This window comes from Elephantulus edwardii, unplaced genomic scaffold (assembly GCF_000299155.1).
Source record: "Elephantulus edwardii isolate Elephantulus edwardi_28Jun2011 unplaced genomic scaffold, EleEdw1.0 scaffold00080, whole genome shotgun sequence".
Taxonomy (NCBI): Eukaryota; Metazoa; Chordata; class Mammalia; order Macroscelidea; family Macroscelididae; genus Elephantulus; species Elephantulus edwardii.
In genome coordinates this window covers 3,558,818-3,567,038 of record NW_006399830.1, presented here as the reverse complement: position 1 = coordinate 3,567,038, position 8,221 = coordinate 3,558,818, and positions in this window count along the sequence as shown.

Here is an 8,221-nt window from a genome sequence, read left to right as displayed (position 1 = left end):
ATCAGCAGGGCAACTCCTTGCAAACGACGTCACCAGAGCTTCCTCAGCGTCGAAAATATAGCATAATATCAGTGACAAATTACACATCAGAGGTAAAGGCGTAACAGAGAAGAAAAAGGTTATCAACCCAAAAAAGATGAGTATCATTATAATGATAGAAAGATACGACATGAATTCCAAATTCAATTGCTTTAATAAATTTTCCATGACTCGCTTTACTATTGTGGGACTCTGGTTACTACTAACCACAAGGTCAGTGGTTTGAATCCACAAATTGCTGATGATTTCCAGCCTCAGAAGCCTGGTGGAGGGTCGCCGCACAGTGGAATTAACTCCATGGCAGCACGTTCGGTTTAGTTTTGGTTTCAGTAGAATAGAACAAGTGGAGTAATTCTAAGTCATGCGAAAGAACTCAAAACCATAGCCCAATGTCCTAATACACGTTCTAATCCTATGAGCCGATAAGGAACAGAACTATTTCTCTAAAATGGTGTTCATACCACTGGAAAGGAAAGGAAAACACTAATTTAAAAATGGAATACCACACAGCTGAGGCCCAGCAGTAGCAGTAGCAGTAGAGAAAGGAATAAGAAAGATCAGAAAACAAATTGCTAATATTATGGCTAAATTCTCTAGCAGTTTAAGAAATAAATTTTAGAAATAAAGAACTACTCCAAAGGCAGTGGAAGTTTAACAAAGTCCTTTCAACTTAAACATCTTTATGCAAGTCATCAATTTAAATTGAGCAAAACCAGCTATTATCATTACACGGTGACATGGTTGATTTTTGACCCTTAAGATCATCAAAACATCTACAACAGATAATTAGGACAACTAGTGACTAGAAAAATGCAAACATGGTTAAAGCTCTTATCTAAACACAATTTAAATCTTAGTTTGTGAAATATAACTATGCCTAAGGTGCATCTGATTCAGGTCATAGTGTTTTCAGTCACCTGCTATGCATCTGAGAGCTGGGCAATGAAAACGGATGGTAGAGGAAGAATTGATGCCTTTGAGCTGTGGCGTTGGCACTGAAGAGCTCATGGACTGCCAAAGAGCAGACAGATAAGCTTGGAAAAGCGCAGTCAGAGTGCTCCTTGGAGGCAAAGATGACAGGGCTCCATCTCTTACACTGTGGACATGTTGCTAGGAGAGAGGCTATGCCTTGGAAAGGGACATCACAGGCAGGATCTTCCAAAGAGAGGAAGACCTCCGCACAGATGGAGTGACACAGTGACTGTAGCAATGGGCTCGAGCTGAGAAGGATGACACAGAACAGGACAGGCTTTAGTCTATTGTCCCCAGGGATGCTGTGAGTCATACTTGACTCCACGGCTCTTGACAACAAGGAGATTAAAGGGTCTAGTGTTTGTGTTTCACAGGGAGTTTCAAGGCAGGTCTGAAGACGTTGAGAGGAGAACAGTGCTCAGGTGCCATCTGCTTTTCTTCCTGGTGCGGTTTTAATTTTAATCCACGAGGCTCAGTATTTCACTGAGGCGTTGAATCCTTTGGTTAGGATAAATGAGTCCGAGTTTTGAGTTCAGATTTTGGTTGGGTTGTCTGTTGTTGCTGTTAGGCGCTGTCAAGTCGAGAACAATTCATAGTGATCCTATGAACAGTATATCCGAGCCCTGTCCTATCCCGTGCCATCCTCACAACCTCTGACACACTCAGTCCCGCTGCTGCTGTCACCATGCCAACCAACCTGGGGGAAGGTCTTCCTCTCTTTCACTATTAGGAGAAGCAAAATGAGTGATGTTTGTGCATGCGTGTGTGAGCACATGCACACGTTGTTCCTTCTTGTGTCTATGGAAAGGCCTTGTGCTGAGATATATGCCCCAAATATTTTAGAGAAGATAAAGCTAATTGTAATTTCTATGTGGACTCTCTGGAATCCCTAACAACAATCCACTTCCTGCCCCCATTACTTGTAGAGCCCATTTGTGTCAACCTTTTATTGGATTTTTGAGGCTGTAAGTCTTAACAGGATCAGACTGCTTCATCTTTTTCTGGGTAGAACTTCTGGTGTATTTGAAACACCATCCTTTTGGTTAAAAGTCCACTATCTGAGGAGGGATCTGTAATAGTATGATACTGTTCTTTAAACAAGTTTCTCATGAAAGGGAAGAAACTGATTGGTCATGAATGTATTAGAGCAAAGCAGAATCATTAGCAAACTTTAAAGGTTGTAAATCATTGACTAAAATTTGAGAAAAATTAATAGGATTTTTAGTAGAAACTTGATGCACTACTATCTAGGTAAATTATTGATTACACCATGGAAAAACAAATATTTACTATCTGAATGACTGGAACACTGAAAAAGATATTCCACAAATATATTGTCATAAAAGCATATTTGGAAAAGAAAGGTAAAAGGCAACGACGGTTGTTGTTGTTGTATAACTGTAGAGTTGGAACCAATACACAACTAATCCTCTGGTAGGTTTTCAGGGGCAGTTAAACTCACAGGAAGAGATTGCCCGTCCACCTCCCATGGAGCAGCTGGTGGCCTTGAACTGCATACCTTTGGGATTGCAGCATAGCTTCTTGCCACTAGGCCAACCCGAGTTCCCTCCACAAGGGTTATGCATTATGGAAAGGAGAGGGAGAACTGCATGGTGAATGGTTTGTAAGCGAGACAGTGTTTCAGAGGAACTGTGCCAGTCTGCATTCCCTGAGAGGGGCTTTCAAGGAACCTGCTGATTCCACCAATGAACAAGTGAGAGACGTAGGTGCAGGAAGTGCTATTCCCATGTACAGTGTCTCCCTTCATACATTCAGTACTACTTTTATTAAACGTGCAACTTCACCTGAGATGCTAGCTTCTATGGGACTAAGTGTCAGAAGACTGCCTTCTACTACTGTCTTCATGGAGCAAGACCATTTTCCTCGGTAGTAGTCGTTTATCATGTGTGTATCATGTGTTATAGCTCCAGTTTGGAGGCTCGGGTGTGAAGCAATTGGATTCTGGAGGGTAGACACTCTTGATTTAGTTGAAAGTCAGGTGTAAACTGATTGGTCATTTTATTTCATTCACAATCATGTGTAAGCTGATTGGTCACTTGGATTTAGTTACCCATCAGCTGTGGACCGACTGGAAGCCTCTTGTTGAAGTCAATCAGGACCTGGTGGGTGGGCCTTCGTATTTAAAAGTTGGTTGGGCCCTCGGGCTGCAGGACCTTGGACCTGGTGTTAACTGTGTTTGGGAAGAACGTTGATCTAGTTGGCAAAGCACTGGTCTATCAGTTTGCTGTATTGAGATAAGTTGGGGTTGCTGTGATACTGAATGCTGTGCCTGTTAGATATAAAATAAGAGGGCAAGGGTGAGAGGGAGAGAAACAAGGAAAGAAATTGGTCCCAAGAAACGAACAGGCCTTTATTGCGTGGTCTGAGAGGGATGCCAAGTGACCCGGCCGCATGGCATGCGGACAGGATCAAAATGGTGTGGACAGTTGGGGGGGTTCCTTTTTATAGGGGTCCTGGGGAGGACTAAGATGGTACTTCTCTGAATTTGGCGTGTTAATTAAGTTAGGTTTTAGCTTTTTAAATTAAGCTCAGACTCTTCTCAGGATCCACTGTCTGGCCTGGTCTTTGATATGATCAGCTTAGGTGTTAACAAGTTTCTCAGGAAGTGATCAAGCTTAGGGGAGGGGACAACTGGCATATTCTTCCTTCAGTGCCACTGGTGTGTCAAATATCATAATGGTTATTCATGGTGGACAGGGTTTGGTAGAGCTTCCAGATTAAGACAGGCTTGGAAGCAGGACTGGCACCCACTTCTTAAACAACAGGAAACTCTCTGAACATTAGGGAAACAATGATAGTAATAGACGAGGGTTCAGAATTTTTGTTTATAAGGTGGCTACGAGTCATACTCTATTCAATGGCACTTAACAACAACAATAACAACATGTGTTATATAGAATTAGAGCTGATCCTCTCGTGTATTTAAGTGGCAATAAATCACATGGAAAGAAATTGCTCCTTTTTCTCCCACAGAGCAAGCAGCTGGTGGATTTGAACCTTGTGTCTTTGGGTTGGTAGTACAACTAATTCCTTATCACTAAGTCACTCCCTTTCACTGATTAGAGTATGATGATGACTAAACTTCATCCTAAGCAAAGGTTTGGTATAAGATTTTGGTATAGATTACAGTTTCCAAGCAGCTGAACTAGATGTGTAAGATGGTAGGATGGTCTTATAAGTCTCAGTTATAAAGTCATCTTAGCTGATTGTGAAATCTGAGGAAAAGGAAAGCCTTTTCATTCTCACAGAGGTTTTATTTCTATAATGAATAAGAAAGTCTTTGGGTTGAATGAATTTCATGAAATAGTCAATAATCATCCTAGGCACTCTAATCCTTCCTTGCTTGAATAAACGGCTCAATTTGAGTACAGAGAAAGGAAGAGCACATTCAATACTATTAGCGGCAGTCACAGTTTGCATCTTGAACTCTTCTGAAAGGAGATGGCGCTCTTAATTTGGAAGACTTATGGGGAAGTGGTGTGGAAATCATCATGGAAACTGAAAACAGCTGTTTTGGTCTGAAGTCTCCCATTTTTCCATTGCTCTCGCTGTCAGGGAGGGCAAGTATTTAATGTTTACATCAAGGTCAAAGTCAAATCAAACTTGCTACTGTTGAGTTGATTCAGACTCATGGTGACCCCACCATTGGTTTTCTGAGGCTGTAAATCTTGATAAGAACAGACTGGAATTGAACCACTGACCTTAGTTAGGAGCCCAACACATAATGCTCTACAGCACAAGGAGCAGAGAGATTTTAAATTTGTCTTCTTGGTGATAATATTTGGTTGTAGCCAATACACACTGGAAATCATTTTTATTAACTGAATCTTAGTTCTACTAAGATTGCAGAAGTCTGATCTAGTATTTTTGTCATGTGCCATGGAGTCGCCTGTGACTCATAGTGACCGTATGTACAACAGCCCTTAACCCTGCTCTATCCTGTGCCAAGCTTATTGTCTCTGACACACTTACTCCCATTACCCCAGTGACAGAATCAATCCATCTCATTGAGGGTCTTCCTTTCTTGCGTTATCCCTCCACCCTCCCTCTCAAAGGCTTGGTCCCTCCTTGCAGCGTGTCCAAAGTATGTCAGGTGAAGCCTCAGAATCTTTGCCTCCAAGGAGCAGCCTAGTCTCACCCTCTCTAGGATGAACTTACTTGTTCTCCTAGCAATCCGTGGAACATTCAATACTCTTCTCTAGCACCACAGCTCAAAGGAGTCAATTCTCCTTTCATTATCCCTAGTCATTATCCAGCTTTCTGATGCATAACAAGTAATTGCAAAGACTATGGCCTGGATCAGGCACACCTTAGTCTCCAGACTGACATCATTGCTCTTCAGTACTTTGGAGAGATTCCTGACAGCTGACTTTTCCAGTGCAATTTGTCTTTTAATTTCCTGGCTGCTGGTACCAAGAGTGTTGATTGTGAAGCCAAGCACACTAAAGCTGTGAACAATCTCAATCTCTTCACCATCTAGTAATAGACTAGTCTAGAGCAGGGTTTGGAGCTGTTGTGCATGGGGTTGTTATGAGTCCCAAGCGACTCAGTGGCACAGAACAACAACAACAACCTAGAATATAGATTAGAATCTAAATCTTATTGATTGTAATATTGGGCTCAACTATCTCAGATATGGTAAGACTAGCACAGAATAAGGCCAAGTTCAGATCTCTTCATAGGGCTGCTTGATGGCACCTAACAACAGCAGCAACAACTTAGTTCAACATTTATAAACGGAGGATAATGTGGTTGTTGCTGTGTACTGTCAAGTTGGATTTGACCCATAGCTGACCCTCCAGTGGGTTTTCAGGGGCAGTTAACCACACAGGAGGAGACTGCCCATCCTTCTCCCGCAGAGCAGCTGGTGGATTTGAACCACTGTGCCTTTGGGGTTGCAGTGGAATTTCTTACCACTAGGCCACTGACACTATTTCACAGGGCTCAGTGAACCCACCCCAAGTGGGCAGAAACAGATTCAAATTCTCTGACTGCTCAAGCTTACTCTTCCTGGCAATTGTTTTTTATCCTTTGCTGGTGTTAAGCTTGCTTCCACTTCTTTCCTTACCTCCCTGCGGGACCTTGGTGTGATGCTCGCACTCAAACCCCATCTGAGCACAGCTGTGGGTCTCTTCACTGACACTCACTGGCCATTCTCCGGGGAGGGGAGGTACGGCTTCCATTGTGTGGTCTGGGACAGTTCACCTCTAGTCATATCACTCCGTCATGGTACACATTATCAAACAATAGCTGAAAAACCAGTGGTTTAAACTCACTCACATTGTTTTGGAAGAAAAGCCTAGCAATTTGTTTACAAAGCCACAGTCTAGGAAACCCTCTGATACTTGCTCTACTCTGCGGCATGAATTCCAGTCCACAGTCTGCCATGAACTGGAATCAACTCAAAGACAATCGGTTTCATCTCATTTTCTCCTACAGTCACTTGGTCTCAAATCAATGGCTGGGTTGTTCAGAAGGCACCAGTGGGAAGCAGTTCCTGTGGATTTTATCAGACTCCTCCTGGATAAAACATAACCAACCCAGAGCTGAAAATGATGATGGACATCTCCCGTCAGTTTGCTACGTCCTGCCAGGAAACGGGGAGCAGCGAGGCAGCTGAGACAGCACGTCTGAGGGAGAAGTTCATCTGTTCAGTTCGGGTGGAGCGGTCCTGAGAACTTACAGCCCAGATGGACGAGGTTTGGAGAGGTGCGAGCGGCAGCTGGTGCGGAAAGGATGAACGCGGGAAAGATTACAGTGAGAAGGAAATGCGCGTGTAATTCTAGACACCCTGAGTTTTAAGAGCTTTGACTATTGTTATCTGCCATAGAGCCAGCTTTGGCCTCACGGTCCTGAGCAGACACCGGCCCCACTCCGGCTCAGGACTGTGCTCCTGTGATTTGCAGGTGTCTCACCCGTGACTTGTGGGGATGGAAAAGCAGCCTTTAGTCTGTTTCGGCCTGGCAGCTCTGCTCGTATTTCACGTCATCTGTGATTCATTCTCAAGTCCAACCGTACAAGGTACCTACTTGAGAGTAATGGTAATGTCGTCGCATAGCATCCGTCAGGAGTCCAGGGAGGATCTTACAGGGGCCATGGCCACATTGCTGCCTTCCTATGGACCAGCTTCAAAGCCCTGCTCGCCACCCGTCCACCTCCTGTCGCCAGCAGGAGCTCCTGCTCTCCTCTCCCGGAGGAAGTGCGCTCCTGGGACAGCTCTTCTCACCTCTGAAATGTGCTGTCTCAATGAGCTCTGAGCTCACGTCTTCCCGTTCCTGGAGACACCAACTTACCAGACAGAGGGGACTTTTCTTTGTTGAAGAATTAGTCCAACTTGCTGTCTGTGGCAGGACCCTCTGAAGGGTTGAACGGGAAGCAGGGAGTGTGACCGTGAACTCCGTCACCTCCTTGGTCCTCCTCTTTTCCAGCTCCTTTTGCTCAAGATCCTTTGATGTATCAACAATGCAGGAAGACAGAGTGGCCACTGTCAGTCACAGAGAAAGGCTCTGCCTCGCTGCAGCTCCACCAAGCGGATCCTTCCTGTCCACTGCGTGGGGCACTCTGTGGAGCCACCCTCGTGACTGATAACCTAACCGTGGCCTTAAGTGGAAACGTGACTGCGCTGGAGGATGGGTTACAGTACAGCACTCCGGGGTGGAAACTCTCTGAAGGAGAAAGTGATTTAATGCTTTGAGTTGGTTGGGAAGACTGGCCTCTGATCAAAGCGGTTATGTGTGAGGTCGGCTTTGAGAGAGAAACAGATGACTTCCAGGGGACTAGCAGTCCACGAGACAGTGAAGCCCACACGCATTTTCTCTCCTTGCTTGGACGAATTATAAGAATTTTGGAGTAAGGGTAACCATGGTTGACAAAGAAGGTCAAAGTAGGGTTTTTTTTGACCTAAATCTCCTCCTTTTAAATTTTTTTATTAATTTTAATGAAAGTTGACAGAGACTTAGGGTCTCCATTCATTCATTGTTGTACTTTTCTCCCTGCCCACCCCCTCCTCCCAAGTCCCTCTTCTCTTTGAAAAGTAAAAGAAGAGACTTGGGTCTATAAGTCCGAGAGAACGTGTTTGAGAGACCCTTTCTATGAAGATGGCGCCGAAAGCAAAGAAGGAAGCCCCTGCCCCTCCCAAAACTGAAGCCAAAGCAAAGGCATTGAAGGCCAAGAAGGCAGTCCTGAAGGG